At 38.8% G+C, this 16,790-nt stretch overlaps 1 protein-coding gene and 1 long non-coding RNA gene across 4 annotated transcripts in view; one reads left to right on the top strand and one right to left on the bottom strand.

The window, feature by feature from the left end:
- Nachralpha6 (nicotinic acetylcholine receptor alpha6) overlaps window positions 1-16,790 on the bottom strand; it is a 222,444-nt gene that overhangs the window by 196,309 nt on the left and 9,345 nt on the right. The window lies entirely within an intron of this gene.
- LOC139816753 (uncharacterized) overlaps window positions 1-16,790 on the top strand; it is a 278,339-nt gene that overhangs the window by 261,240 nt on the left and 309 nt on the right. The window lies entirely within an intron of this gene.

The raw sequence follows: 16,790 nt of genomic DNA, 5'->3' as shown, positions 1-16,790 counted from the left end.
CGTTGGCTTTTCCATTGCGTCGCCTTTAAAACGAGTCTTTTGTTTGCTATTAATTCGCAATTATTGAAATTTGCTCGACACTTCTGTTTGGCCACTGCTATATGGTCACAAGAAAAAGACCTCTTTTCTCATATACTTTGACCTACATCGGATATTATATCATTTTATCCCTAGCGACGAGCAAGATAGTAGACAATCTTGGGTGCGCTATAATAATAATAATCAAGGGTGGACAATGCAGGGAGACGAAGACACGGTTACCAGGCTCTTCGCCGCATGCAAGATGGTCGAATTTGATTTTCCAAATACATGGTATACATACGTTCCGTATAACAGTATTGCGAACCATGGCCGGGTACCCTATCGCCCAGCGTTTAGTCCCGGATGGTCGCCATAGCAACAGGCACCCCCGAAAATCGTCCCTCTATGTCTCTCTATCTCCTTCTCCCTCTCTTTCAGGCTTCTCTCTCTCTCTCTCTCTCTCTCTCTCATCCTCTACCTTCTATCTTCGCCTTTCTACAACTTCTCTGGAGAATCTGTTGAAATCGGTTTGCGAGAGTGGAAAAGACACAAAGAGGAAGAGACAAAGTGTAATGAGTTAGAAGAAGAAACGAAAGTTAGAAGAGAAAAAAGGTATTTTAGGGACAAAGAAGAAAACACAAAGATATATATATATACATATATATATATATATATATATATATATATATGTATATATATATACACACACATACATATATATGGAGAGAGAGAAAAGTCGAATTGGATGATAAACCTGCCATACTAACATCCCTCTCATAATAACTGACAATGAATCAAAGGTATCTTCTCCGGATTTCTCTTTTTCCTCTCCTAGATGTTTCCTCGCTTCGCTTGCCTTCTCACACGCTATTCTCTCGCTGTCATGCACATTCAAGCTCATTTAGCTACAATCTTGTTCGTTCGATCTTCACCCTCGGTTCGACCTCGTCCAGTCTACCGAAGCGCTAGAGACAGAAAAGCTTTAACGATCCCGCTAAGATCGGAGAATATCAATTTTACTCGATTAATTTCAGAGAATCATGAAATGATCGTAAACAATCAGATCTAATCAGAATCAAAAGTGCTGCGCAAAAATGCTGCGAGCACCGTGTTTTAGGATAGGATTGTTGCATAATACGTGATACAATCAACGTAATGTCGTGGTATGCTAACATATAGGACAATATCAATAGCAATCAGCATTGATGGAACATCATACATTAATGTCGCTCTATTATTTCGATGCGCGATTTCATCGACGTTACGTTGATGTAATATTGACTTTCGTTTAATGATTCCACGTTTTATAGAATCACGATTAAAAAGAGATCAAAAACTATAATCAAAATCAACCTGTGCGTCAGTGAAACGTAACTGTTATTTTAATTTAAAAAATGTAGATTTCTGATGTTACCACCGATGCGCTTTTTCTGTCGCGCAAGACGGTAGGAAAATCAAGCCACCTAGTTCTCCTATTCGATTATTTCCTCGTCGTTGCTTCCCGCCATCGTGCGATCTCTAGGTCTCGTTATCGACGGGCGAAATGCTATTTCTCTCTCGCCGGACGTATTTACCTAAGCGACGTTGCGAGATGAACAAGGCGTTCTACTTATTTCAGCGGAAAATATTCTCGAGTATAGGCCGCTGAATACGGCCAGGGAGAGAAGACCTTAGCCTCTTCTCTCTCTTGACGGCCCTTGTCGTCATAGTAACTACGACGAGGGACACGATGCCTTGAGGAAAGGACGAAAATTGGATTTGACTTATACCAATCGACGGCCAGCTTGTCGTGGTAGATCTCCTTGTGAGATGCATTCCCCGAAATTTGATCTTCCGCCCGCTTGATTCAGAGCTCTGCCGCCTTCCTCAATGTCAGAGGATGATAACGAAGTTATCTTGTATCTTGCCGGAGGAAACGGGAGCGACGCAGAAATGATTGGACACTTCGAAAATTAGTGACGATATTAGTGTCGTGCGATATCACTTCCGACGTGATCAGCACAGCCGCGCGAGAGAGGAGAACAACATAAATCATTTATCCAAATAAACTTCACGCTTTCGCGCAGCGATCCATTAGTCGATTATTATTATCTCGAGCGTGGAGTTGAAGAGAAAATGCACGCTTAGCGAATTACGTTGATTACAAGTAAATTATCGCATGTTTTAATCATCATCATTAGAAAAGCTATCGCACAGGATAATCATTGAAAGCGAACGAGGTCGAATAATAAACAGTGCAAATCGCTGTTTAGCGACATTATTTTCAGCGGGTTATATAATAATGCGATACTATATGACAGCTCCAGGGACGGCATAACATACTGAACAAATTGAACACGGCATGGAGGCGATATTTTTTTTATAAATACTATTTTTTTTACCGTTTAACATCGCACATGTTGTATATAATGAAATTGAGATACTTTTTTCGATTAATTCCGGAATGCACAAAAGTCGCGAAATACTAGACTATGCGGTATTGGATCGATGCAATGTTATATGATTCTCAACTCTTTCATGTATACCAAAATTCCTCGAAAAAAATCAATGTTGACTCAATCCCAGTAACACCGAGTGTACTCGGTTAACGTGTATTTTACCATTCTCTAGCTTCGGAGAAATTTAGTAGTCCTTTTCTCTTTTTTAATGATATATATTTTCTTTTTGATTGAACGATTGTCCCACGAGATTCGCATAGAAAATACCCGGCGGTGAATAATCAAATGTAATTTTCTGATTTTTAAAATTTTTCAATTAAAAAAACAAATATAATTTTAAAAAAGTTTACAAAGTATTTTAAAAAATATGTAGTAATTATTGCGTGAAGACATATATGTAATATTGCATGGGGGTGGGGGTACCGAATAGCCTAGCACCGTCTCTGGACAGCTTGATTATAATGATAAATGTATAATGTAGATTTTTACATTGTTTAAATTCGCACAACGCAGTCATGATTTCGGAATTAATTGTCAAAGTCTCGATTGACAGAACAATTATTTCGTCTTGTATAATTTCGATAAATAATTTTCGCACTGACAAAGCCAACTTACAAACAATGAACAAAAGCAAGAAATGACCGTCTGAATAACATTTTAATATTTTAACGGCCTGAATTTGACTTAAAAAACTTGTCACTTGAACGAATATCTGGATTTACCCCTCCCGATCTAGATATTTTCTATGATTTCGTCCAAATTTATTATGAAACTATAGTATGTGGGTCGATGTTAAAATTAAAAGAAGAAACCGCTTCTGCCAGTGTAATTACTTACGTGAGCCACCGGATCTAGCTCAGAAGAGAAATATTTACTTAGAGACACCTTGTCAAGTGTTCTTCTACTCAGAGTAAGAGGAAAGTTTCCGACCGGGCGGCGCAGCGTTAATAAGGCACGAACTTTAAAAGTCATTCGCAATATTACGGAAGGGGGGGGGGGTAAACGGGTGCTCGTAAAACATTATTATGTCCAATGCGAAAACTTCCTGACCACACGCGTTTCGACATCTTTTCGATAAACTGGTATTCTGGCACTTCATTCTATATGCCGCTAATTAACGCTGACTCAATTTTATTTATACGTGATTAATAAGCAAACAGCTTCGATGTCAAAATATACGAGCATGCGCGAGCAACACAAACGTTTTCATTAATTCTTTTATAACATTACCGTCTCGCTACCGATATTATTTAATTTTATTTGTTTATTGCGAGCTGTGCGATATTTTTCAAAAACAACGGTTCTTTAAGCATCATTTCATGCACGTATTGGAATAGAGAGAGAGTACGAGCTCGTCACATGTAACGTGGATGCACGATATTGTTCGCCTCGCAGGATAGATAGGTTACGCCAGCATGTACCCGATCCGGACATATTTTCCCTGTAATCTTACCACAAGGGGGGCGTAAATGATCCGAAGAATCTTTTTCCTACCTCCGCGAAACGTGCCGTCTGATAGAGCATCTGCTCGTTTCTCTCGTGATTCTCTTTCTTGCCCTGTCTACATTCCGCGACTTTATAGTCTTCATCCACTCCCGCGTCGCATATAGGCGCCACAGCGCCAAAGTTATTCGCATTCGTCAAGTACTAAAACTTCGTTCGCATATATGCGCGCCATAAAGTTCCCTATAAAGTTATATTAACGATATTATTCCCATGCGCTCGTTGAAACTTCATTGTTTCGTATAAGAAGAAATTAACTCGCCATGCGAGAAAGTTGCCTTGTGCAATATTAATGTTGTCGGATACAAATTTTATCGTAATATGGAAAGACAATTAAATTACATTAAATTAGCTTTGACTTTATTTACATAAGAATCATTAGCATAATATTTTTCTAGGTATTCACTGAATCGTTAAAACAGATGTGATATAAAATTAAAAAATAATAAGTGTTGGTTTAACAAAAAAGATGTATATATAAAATATATCACCGACTGATTCGCAAAGTCTTGTTATCGGTACCAATGACGCTATCTTCGCACTGCTCTTTGTCATTGTGTCAAAGACAAAGTTAGAATCAACTTATACTTATCAAAAGCTCGAGAAGAATCATATGTCAAAATCCGGATTATACATTGCAGCTTTAAAGAAGTTGCGAATCTCTCAAAGCATTTTTACTTCCAAGCGATGTAAACCTCTCTATGTGAACCTGTTCTATTATGATAATCTCGTCCAGTTAATAACGTCCCTTGATTATTCTTAAGATTTCTATTTTAATTGTCTATATAATGTGTGTCTTTAAAGTTCTTTTTCATTAAGATTGAAGATAAACATTTGTAATGGTCAAGAAATTAGAAAAAATTTGCATTGTTATATTGTACAATTTAAGAGCTAATATTATATTAGATATTATATCGTCTTTAATAAAACAGAAATTGAGTTATTAAAGAGGAAAAATATATAGTCTTATTACGTTTTTACATCATGTTATTACACGTCGCGACATCTGTACGTTTTAAAGCGCCGTTTCAGAAAACAGTGAGCTTTCAAAGGGAGCTTCTTTGATGTGTAAAATTCTTATGACTCATGAGAGAATGTAACAAACTTTTCTCGTGGGCTGTATTCTCGGATGACACTCTTTCAATACAGATTCCTTTCGTAACACCGACTATTTTCCTTCCTTCCCAAGCGTCTTTTGCCAACCGAGAAAAAGAGGAGAAAAAGAAAATCGATGAACTTTTCCTAAGATACATGAAAAAAAAAGATATATATATATATACACACATATATATACAGATATTCAAAAAGCCAGCATCATTTTCATAATCTTATTCGTTGGCAATCATCACAAAACTTTTTCCAATAATTAAATTCACTTCTATAAGCCCGCGGAAACTTGTCGCGCAAGTCTATGCGCGAATATTCCTTCGGGAAGCATAAACACTTTTTGTGCCGGTGCGCGCACATTAAAGTAACAGAAGCAAACTGGTATTGTGTAATATTTTGCAGGAGTGGACTTTTGCGAACGGAGAAACGAGAGAGGAAATGAGCTGCTGTGAGTGAGATCGCGAGAAAACTCGCGCGATGCATCTCCGATGTCGGAAAAATTACCGCGCTCGAGGGAGAAACGGAAGGAAGGAGGGAAGTCCGAAATGAGCGCGCGAAGAATTTCCGTAGTCATAAACGTAGCTTCGCTACGTTTTTTAAAAGTTTGTGCAACATTAAAGAAATCCCGTTGATGTAATTTTTTTTTAATCATAAAAAAATTCGACATTACAGACGAGCTAAGTCTTTTTTGTCGTCGTTCCAGTTTCGTGCCTAAAATTATGGACGTGCTCGGAAAATTATTCGCGCGCAGATGCGCCGCGATGGCAAAGCGCAAGACATATATCGGTAAAAAGGGCCGAGAGATTAAACGCCGTGTAATTACGCGACAAGGTTCGCGTAATTACACGGAGGCGGGGAAGGCCGGGAAAGACGTTTTCTTCGGAGATGCACGCGCGAGGGGAGCAGCTGAAGTTGCAAGCGAAACGAAATTACCCCGATTGCTTTCCTGTCAAGCAACCCACTGTCGGCAAAATATATTTTTTTTTTATGTCCCGCATCTTTCACGTTCTTCGTACCCGAATTGCCTGGATGCTCTACTATTCGCTGACAGGAATGCTTGACAAATCTGCCGGCTGAAATGAATCCCGCGAATTCGATACAGTGGAAAATTAGACGAGTACGAATAAAGATAGAATCTCACGTTCATAAATCTCTCCGAATTTGAAACTTTTCAAAACAGCGCAAAAAAAAATAAATAATCTACAAGCAAATAATACGTACGATCAATAAATAATTAATGTTGACATAGTTATTAACTAGCACCATTTGCATGAGTCATATTAATAGACTGTTAGCATTATGAATAAATTCATAATATATGGACAATGACAACTCCGCGCGACTAGCTTCATAAATAAACATCTGATCAATTAGACTTGGAAAAATAACGGTCGAATCGTTAATCCGTGAAACGCATAAAGGGAGAAACAAGCGACGCACAGCCTGCGCAGCGAGATATATTATGGAAACAGACTGCGTGACTGTAACGTGGGAACGGTGCTACTGCTTTTCGAGCTTTTACGAAAAAAACTCGCATTTTTTAATCGCTCTACTCGGGCGCATGGAACTGCATGTGAATGTCAGTTTGAGCGTCATTTATTCTTTTCTTGGCGCGCTCGGATGTTCCAGTAGAAAAACTCATTTACCGATGCGCGCGTTCCAGCGGAAATGCATTGGCATCCACGTTCGTTTCTGCTAAAATCGGATTTTATGGGCGTTCGATTCATGTTTGTTCGCCGAGTAAGAGAGTGCGCGCGTGGATTCGCGCCGAAATCACACCGACGAAAACAGCTCATCGATATATTGTGAAAGATATATATTTATGCGAACTCGCGAGAAAGCAGCGACAGCGACGCTAGTTTTATTTTTATAAGGGACGAAGGATTCACAGCTTGTTTACGTGAATCCTGGCACGCTTCCACAAAGTGCATTCTCCGTTCTTTTATCGCTCCTACCTTCGCAATTCCGATCGTGTTTCTTAATTAGCAGGCGAAAGTACGCTGGTGCACGCGTCGATAGCATTGTCCTCGTTTTGTTATGCCAGAAACACATTTGATATACTTAGCAAATTTTATTTCACGCGATTCTTATCATGTTTTGCTGTAAGACGATGCCGATATAAATAAGCCTCGCAAATTTTACACTGCTTGAAATAATTTGATATAATTAATAGCTCTAAACTGATAAACCACTATAAACTCATTAATCCTCTTAGGTATTTGACCCCGTTTTGCCTTCATTTTATTTCTATTTTTCGTACGTGTATGGTGTAAAGATTGAAGCCTCGGCCGCATAATATTCATCACGATATATGTTTCAACAGTGCTCTGTGTATTACCTGGCTTTCCGCGTTTATTACATTGAATATTATGCATTACGATAACTTGGTTAATATCTCGCAGTATATTTTCTCGTTATTGCACTCGTAAAGAGTTGCTAAAGCGTATATACACGTATATACCGATTAAAGCGTAAATGGGTATGATAAGGATCTTGTTAAAGATGTTATTAACGGCAAGCCATAAAGTATTTTCAAATCGCGGATAATTCATTGCCTAATATATTTACGTTAAACCTTTTCAATCGGCTTTTTAAAAAAATTGCTTTTTATAAACGTTTATATTCGCTCGTATTTAAGATTAGCTAGACAATTATGATTATAACAAAAAGTAAAAAAAAAACGAGTGCTATACGTACTTAATTGTGCCGTTCTAACAAAGATATATATACGACCAACAAAATTAAGGGAACGACCAAGCTAGATTTCCTAATTTAAAAGTGAAAATGGCCGCCAATTAAACTCCACTGCCAATCACCGCACGCCTTGGTAATTTATTATGGAAATTAATTCTCAATATCACAAGCGAGGCAGACTCGCACGAAAATTTTTCCTATCCGTACCAATTCTCCATCGAAAAGTCTCACATTTTTATCGAGCAACGTCAAATCTAATTGCGAGCGCTGCTCGCTTTTTTTAACGGACAGTTAATTAATAGGACACGACACGCCATGCCACGATATTGCATTAACCTTTGCATTTCAGTTTGCCGACCGCTCTCAAATATAATAGAGATTCTTACGTAATAAAAGTTTCGCAGATATTATGCAAAAATGAAAATGCTATTTTCCTCTTTTGTTATATGCATGCCATGTAATTATCTAGAAGGGAATAACGAGTAACAAATATTTATAAAAAACATATATAGATAAATAATTTACGAAATTATACGTGTATGAATTAATAATTGCTTAAAATTTAAATGAGTAATTCGTCATCGCGTATGCAAATTACTTTTGAACATTTTTAATAATTATATCTTTGTAATCATAATTACATAGGTACTTCAAAATACCTAAATTTAATATTTATTTAAAAACATTTTTTTTATTTGCCATTTTCTCGAAACTTAAAAAGATATATACGGCCTAAAAACAAATTAAGAGATTTATGCAAAATATTATATTTGCCAGTTGAGAATATCTGAATTATAAGAGATAAAAAGAAAGAGAGTATTTATATTTTCTCATGGAAAGCTAATAGTGTAAACAATATAATATCCAGCTGTGTGAAGAGAGAATCCATGTCAGCTGATCGCTAAATTGTCAGCGTATCGTCCTGAAGGGGTTGCAGAATGGAGGTCGGTTAATGAGCGGCGTCCGTTTGCGCGGGTGCAAAACGCGCGTCGCTCGGCTATGCCCAAGTGTTTATCTACCTAGGAGAGGACCTACAGCCTAGGCGGTGGGTAGGGTAAAATCAATGCGCGGGTTAGACGACAGCGAGCCAGAAGAGAACGATGGTGTAAGAGCGGGAGGCAATACTGGTGAGCACGAGGATGAGAGGATGGACGGTCGGCAAGAGAGCGTGCGATGAAGCGAAGAAAGAGAGAGAGAGAGAGAGAGAGAGAGAGAGAGAGAGAGAGAGAGAGAGGAAGAGAGAGATACATATACGGTTGCAGACGGTGGCGGAGAAGAGGACGACCAAGAAAGAGGCTGTCGAGTCGGAGGGTGAGAGATGAGAAGAGAGAAATGAGGAGAGTAAGGGGGCCAAGAGGGTGAAGCGAGAAAGTGAGCCGTTGGATAGGCTGCGTGCGATGGTGTAGGTTGTAGGTTCTAGGTATGGTAAGGGTAGGATGAGAGATTGTAGGCGGGAAGGGACTAAGGGAGAGAGAGAGAGAGAAAGAGAGCGGGGAGGGTGGTACGAGAGACGTGGAGCAGAAGGGCGCAGGATCGTCGTCGAGTAGTCCATCGTAGTCGTTGTCCTCGTCGTCGAAGGGTCTCGACGCTTTATGAAGGGAGATGGAAAGTGTTGAGGGCCAAGCGGCTCTGGAGAGCTGCTCTCTGAAGGGTGTCGCTCTGACACACTGCTCTACATTCCGTCGACCACCCTCCTTCCTTTCCTCCGTTTCGCCTTCCACCCTCATACGAGTCTACCGCCGCTTTCGCCGTTGCGATTCAGACACCATCGTCGGGTGGTAATCGCCGATGCATGCGACATTGCGCTCGTAATGCCCGCGGCGACCCGAGGGATGTTGTTTCTGTTTCGTTAGGGTGAGTGGACTGGCACTTCGAGCGGCTTTACGGCCAACGCGGGTTACGAATGCTACGATCCGGCGGCAGTGCGGGTCGCTATCTCGTCGAGGAATGTGCACGTTGACGGAGATTGCGAAATCGTCGCCGCGTCGCGTTGCGAGTTCAACGGTGAAGTAATAAATAAAATGTTTTTTTCCGTTTTATACGTTTTCGAGTTTAGCTAGACAAAACTCGCATCAGCGTATGAATATAAACCTCCGCATTTGCATGTACAACGAGTTGTTACAGGCTCTGTGTATTTTTTATGACAAAGATTGTTATTTCACGTATATCAGTTTAATTCAATTAGCCATGCTAGAAAACGAGATAATAATAGATCTTGCCAAGCATGGAAAAATGCTGTGTGCAGTAAATAATTACGACATTCCCCAAAATAATTGTATCGTTCAATAAAGAGTCAGTTAGACACGTTCGGAATTCTTTCTTAGACATTCAAGATCTTTTCCAAGATTCGATCTGTCTATTTAATCCTCTTCAGCGCATCTTCCACTGACAAGTAGGCGAAGACATTGCTAGATAGAGCATTGTGGGCGCGTCTGGCACTGGGGATGGGTGTTTCCTTATTAGGTCAACCGGTATATGCACATCGACGTTTAAGAGACCGTAGATATCGAGGTAGCCTCGGTTGCTCGAATCACAAGAGCTTACGGTTCCCAGATAAACACTCTACCAACGATTTTCAATGTGCTTCGTATATCGATTTCAACGTCTTGTCGCCCCCGACAACGTGGTCTAACTAGCAGAAACTAACGGCGGACTAGCGCTCGATCCTCGAACTACTCCAAGACATGGACTCGATAGTGATGAGATAACTACGATCGCGTCTTGCGGCTCGTTCCGGGGAATTCATTGTTATCGCTGTATTAATACGCGGTATCGAATGTTTAATTAATTAGCGCATTGATTGCCGCACCACACACGAATAATAATCGTGTTTGTTCGGCCGAGGTCGCGCGAAATATATTAGCCGCATACCTGTGGTCTATAACTTATTAATGAATGCGTAATAATAATAAAATACCTAGATCAAAATCTATGCAAGAATACATTTTTTCCTATTTATAAAAAACCATCATTTAATATTAACGGCCTATAACTATAATAAAAAATAGAAATGAATACATTTTGTTATTATTAATAACTTAAAAATTCTTTATGTGTAACTGTTTCATATTTTAGATTAATTCTCCCAACTATATAGAATCTTTATCGCTATGCTAAATTGATGAATTATAATCTTCATAAACAATATACCTAATATTTCGTTTGTTTCGATTCCCGTTGATCCACTACAGAAAGCAAGGTAAACGCGATAAAGTAAATCGCGTGGAATAGACTACAAACACTTTGCAGTAAAGTCGAAAATGACGTCTTCTTCCTGTCAACCGCCGCTTGCGCGCTTTCCCATAGCATAGCGCTCGCGTGTACAACGATAGCTCGGCTAGAGACTGTCGTATAATCCTAGCAATATATCCGGCATCTTCATAAGCCGCTCTATATTATCCTGTCCCGTGTACGATACCTGTACCATATTAGCCTTTATTTTTCGGATACCCGATTGCAAACTCATGGAGAAAGCCGGGTAACTTCAGCGATATCACACGACAGCTGTTGCTTATCCGTAATACTCCGAGCAAGCAGGAGGCAATTTACCTTACACGCGCCATACATCTACCCCAAGCTATATAAAACCATATCTCTGTGTATAGCTGTCTACACTCCGCCTTATAGATTAGCCGAGTTTAAAGTCTTTCACAAGAAACAAGAAAAAATTATATACGCATGTCATGCACGCTCCATCACTTCAAAAAGAATAAAAAAATAGCATAAATAATACGCGACAACATGAAAATTTCTTCAGCCGACGGGTGGGGAAATGTTTACTCTCATAAAGCAGCTGTCCAAAACAGATGTAAATTTGAAATTTTAGCCCTGACCGTGACAAAGTACCCGCTAACTCTAACGCAACAATGCGGTACGCTTAATTATTCTGGTCTACAATTTTTGTTAAAAGTCTAATGTACGGCGAAACTACACAATATGCTTTTTTGGCGCAAATTACACTAACGATGGGTCTTAAACAATGCACTCCCCGCCTAATGTCGGCTCTGAGTCGTAGCGGGTTACCGTAACGACCTTGTCTCACGGTCGCAAAAAGATGGAGACCATAACTACTTGTTGGCTCGCCGGCCTGGTGGCTGGTTCGTACTACTGTATACGCTCTACGTAACAACGGACGTAAATATATACGCCAGATACGATCTACACCCATATTCCTTATTTATCTCTACAAAAGTTTGCTTGTTATCGAAAAAATTCTCAGTGACATTAATATTTTATCTATAAGTTAGAGATTACTCTCATAAAAACTGATGTCCAAGAACTCGTGCGGGAAGATTTTTTAAAGTACACGACTAAATGGGGTCGCTCGGCGATAACTTTGATCGCTTAATTATTCACGTAGCAACGAAGATTACGTTGCAATAACGAGAACTGGCAGATGAGTCAAAAGCTGCTTGTGTGCTAGCGTCATTTACGCAAGATTGCACTCGCAAATCAGACTATCGGAAATTTTCGCTCCCAACTGCGTAAACAGTTCCGCGCAAACAGTCACGTTCCTGCCGTGGTGGGTTTCCACTAGAGAAACTCGGGCCGAGCAGCTTCCTTTTTCGTATGATCAGTCAATTAAGTCTACTAACTAAATAGATTCGATAATAATGTAAACTTTGTACCCTTCAGTAAATTGCTTAATAAAGCGAAATATGTACTAGAATAATGTGAAATAAGTTGTCATAATGTTTGCAATACACAAACAAATCCATAAGTTTACTATAGGTAGTGACAATTTGATGCAAATTAATATATTTCAAGAGAACAATAGAGAAGTGTTCTTAATTTACTTTACTATTTTATATTGCTTCAACAATGTATCATGTATGTTCCTCTCACATAGCTATTTCCAAAAATTATTTTCTATACGGTTATGTAAAATTTATTATTATGTATAAAGTGAACGGTTACGTCATATAGAACATGATCCCAAATACGTCACAATTAGACCAAAAAATGTCAAAGTGCGCGAGGTTCATTTGTTAGATAGTAACTGAATAACCTCCGGGACAACAAGGGCGACTAGTCTCGAGGTAGGAGCCACTTATTCATTCGCCGGGAATTGTTGGACAGGTAATTAGTGGAGCAACGCGTCACCCGTGGGCCTAATTATAAAAGAGATCTCTCTCAGTTGGCCCCTGTCGACTTCGATCTCGTGAGGCGCCCTTCCTACTCGCTCTTCTTAAATCTTGCATAAGCTCGTGTCAGGATGAGGAAAGAGCAGAGAATTTATGAATGCTTTAGGAAAGTATTTTCACACAATCAAGAGAGACAAGAGTAAAAAAAAAAAAGACCAGAAATGGTTAATTAACATGATAAAATATAACGGAAAATATTAAACATAATAACGATGCCAATAATTATATATATATGGAGGGATTATAATTTTTATTTTTTCGTAATAAGTGAAGAAAGTGTTATTTCGATAAAATATGTAATGTATTGGAACTATTAGAAAATAATAATACAAAATGTATTCATATAATCATAAAAAAAAATAGATTGATAAAAATTGCAAAAATAATAATACCATAACAATAACAACAATAATAAACAAAATTTATAAAACAATCTCAATATATTTTTTCCAAGTTGTTTTTATGATCTATTTTACCATTCCAATGCAAGAAAAATATAAATATATTTTCGTTGAATTAAAGAAATTGCTGTATAAAAAAACTCATCTCCTTATAACGTTCCGTTCGTCTTCTTTAACTTTGTGTTTGATTCAAAGAAATCAAGAAAGGGGAGGTCGGGGGTATGGTAAAAGAGAAATAGATCGAAATGAGATCCGCGGCAGAAATTCGACACGGCAGGTGTGTATCCTGCAGCTGTGAGCGATTATGATGTATCGATATCGCGCGATCAAGCGTGATTGAATTCCACATTCATGTCACATTGACTCTTTCGGCAAGGAACGAGTTAATATCGATAGCTATACTCGTGTATATATGTATATTATCGATGCTATCAGCATCTCGACTTCGATTACTTTCGCATTTACATGAGATTGGCTACGCGACTTTGATCATTCAGAATCTAAAGCCCGAGATGTACATTCGGCTGTTTGCAGCTTAATGGAAACGCAAGCGACTGATGGCGCAGTTCGCTGTATCGGTAGCTTCAAAGCAACAATTTAGTCGCGGGACATCCGGCAGGCGGATTGTTTTCGATATATATGTAACCGACTACTGATTTCTATGATCTGTCAAGTTCAGAAAGCTCGTTTTGAACGATATAAACGGAGATTAAGTACAGATAGTTTCTGCAATGCTAACAACGCGACAGTAGGCGATGACAAGCGTTTTCTCGTGATGAATGAAGTCGAGGAGAGAAACTGTAGTCTAAACTCCTGTGAAATGCACATTATAAACTAAATATACGCATGGAAAATCTTCGATCCAATCATCCTGCGCCATAGAGCGGACTTTAACGTTGAAACGACAGTTCAATTTTCGGGACCACCCCAGTCAACGATTCTCAAAATAACTCATATCAAAAAATATTTGCATTCCTCACGGGAGAAATCCGCATATCAAGAAGCAGTAATAAGACTTTACATCTCCCGGAACCACGCCTAGCTTACTGAGCCTCCCCGGTATTGCCAAGAAATTCAAATTCTAATACCATCTTGCAGAATCCACTTACGCCGCAACAAAATGTTTCATTCATCGCCACAGGGTGCGAAGCTGTGTTGAACCGCACTACGCCTTGAAAAGTCAAATTTATCTGGGTCACAAAGGATATTCAGATTTTCGCGCATTCGGTGCGGTAGTCGCCCTTGGAATTTGATGCCTAATAACGATAAAGGATTCTTCGTAGGAAAAAACGCGATTTTAATCTCCGTTGAGGATCGACTCTTGCGACATCACGAATAAACTTTTACGTCCGGCATGTGCGAAAGAGTTCGGCGTCGATTGTATGGTCGCGCGGTCCACGCTCCAATCGCTTGTATGTTTATTCTGGAGGCGATACGATATTTCGTTGTGTGCAATGGAGGACCTGCTGGCCCTCCCGTTGCTACATATTTACTTCGCGCGCTTAACTCTCGGCAAATAACAGTAAACCGAACCGCTCGCGGAGAGATCTCTGCCAAAAAGTTTCAGGGACTCCGCTAGCGCCCGTATGCTCCGCTCCCGACAGAGAAGATATAATCTGCTTCATATTCCACTTACGACATCGTACCATCACGCTTGCAAACTTCTCGCGAGACCGTAAATATGTATTTCGTCGCTTGCCGTTAGTCGTATCCAAAACGTAAAGTATAGCGAAATCGATGCGCTCGTATCGCGCTCGATCGCGAAATCGCAATCACGAGGCTGTTTGCCTTAATTAATTATCAATGCATCCCCGAGGAGCACGTCTTATTAATTATTCAAGCATCACTTACGTGAAGGCTCGTACATGTACATCGGTGGGGATGATACAGTGGCAGCACACTCGATTATCCTGCCAGACAATCCCTGACGCGACACTAGACTAAATTGCGAAAAGCGGGCTGACCAGACGAGCGGACATAAATCACCATTAAAAGGGCCGAAGTGAATTTCGACGTTATGGATAGCCGTAGATTTAAATAAAACGGATCGGTGCACGTGATCTTGTACGAGTTTGTACGAAAATCCACGCCATCATGTCTCTCTGCACCATCGCAACCCGACCAAAATGATGAAAATGCTGCGGCGTTCTCTAACCGCGTCTCCCGAGAGTTTCTGCTTTTATGACGGATTATAAATCATTTCGTGGATCCTCGTGGGCGATCAGTCTCTTACTCTCGGGACCGCAGTCGCAACTTTCGGCGGGCGAATTTACGTGCACTTTCGAGATAATGTATCGCCCACGAGAAGTTAATTCGTAACGAATTGGCGCAGCAATATGGTCTCTCGAGAAAGCCATCGTTGAGTTTTGCGAGCTTTGGCAATCGACTGCCTTGTGAAAGCAGTAGAATTTACTGTTTTACTCTATAATTTCCAACTTCCATGTTCTAAAAAATTCATTGTTTCAAAAAAATTAATGTATAAACTAATATAACATATAAAATTTGAATAAAAAGAAACTTTGTAGATTTATATCTGTGTATTTCGTAATTAGTCATAATTTTTATCAATAAAATATTCTTTTTTGTGACTTTTATATTATATATAAGATAAGAAACAGATATAGAGATTAAAAGTCATTGAAATTGAAATTAATCTCTACAACATGTATCAATATTGTGTAATATTATTACACGGCTTCGACCCATATTTTAGCTACGATAATCAAACGAACATTATATTATTAATCCAACAACTGCTGTTTCACAAAAATATACAGGGATAAACATTAATTTTTACAATCTGAACTAATATATAATATGCTAATAAACTATAAGAATAAATAAATATATTTTTGCATGAGATAATTATCATGTGAATCTCAGATAACATATGACCTAATTTGTTTCTCTGTAATAAGTCTCGTGTGAAATGAAAAGTCACTGCTACAAATATTATACGTAAACAAACTAATGTAAAAGTTGTACATAAAATAATGTTCCTAAAAGAAATAAAAAAGTATAAGAAAATAATTTCCTATGTTATCAGTCTTTTACGAGAAAAACAGTATAGAAAATGTTATAAAAAATATAAAATGGATGAACAACACAATTTAATTATAATCGTATTGAACTGTATATTGCATAATAATTTTATAAAGAACTTTGCCCATTTTATTATGGGTTCTAAGTCATGAACGCACACACTTGATTTCTTGATATGCATTTGTAGAAGAGGTTAATATAATAATAATAATAACATAATCTCTCAAATCTCAAAAACAGGGAAAAAGACACTTTAGTGAAAAATGAATTTCATATTACTGTACGTAATATTAAGTAATTAGCACTAAAAACTTTACACTAATTAACTTAAATATTATAATATCACTAACTGGTGCTCTGGGCACAAGGAAGTTTAGACGATATATAAAATAATATTTTATAATATCGTCTAGACTTTCTTGTGCCCAGAGCACCTCCCC

The sequence above is a fragment of the Temnothorax longispinosus genome, chromosome 1 (genome assembly GCF_030848805.1).
Source record: "Temnothorax longispinosus isolate EJ_2023e chromosome 1, Tlon_JGU_v1, whole genome shotgun sequence".
Lineage (NCBI taxonomy): Eukaryota > Metazoa > Arthropoda > Insecta > Hymenoptera > Formicidae > Temnothorax > Temnothorax longispinosus.
This window is presented reverse-complemented; position numbering and strand designations above follow the sequence as displayed.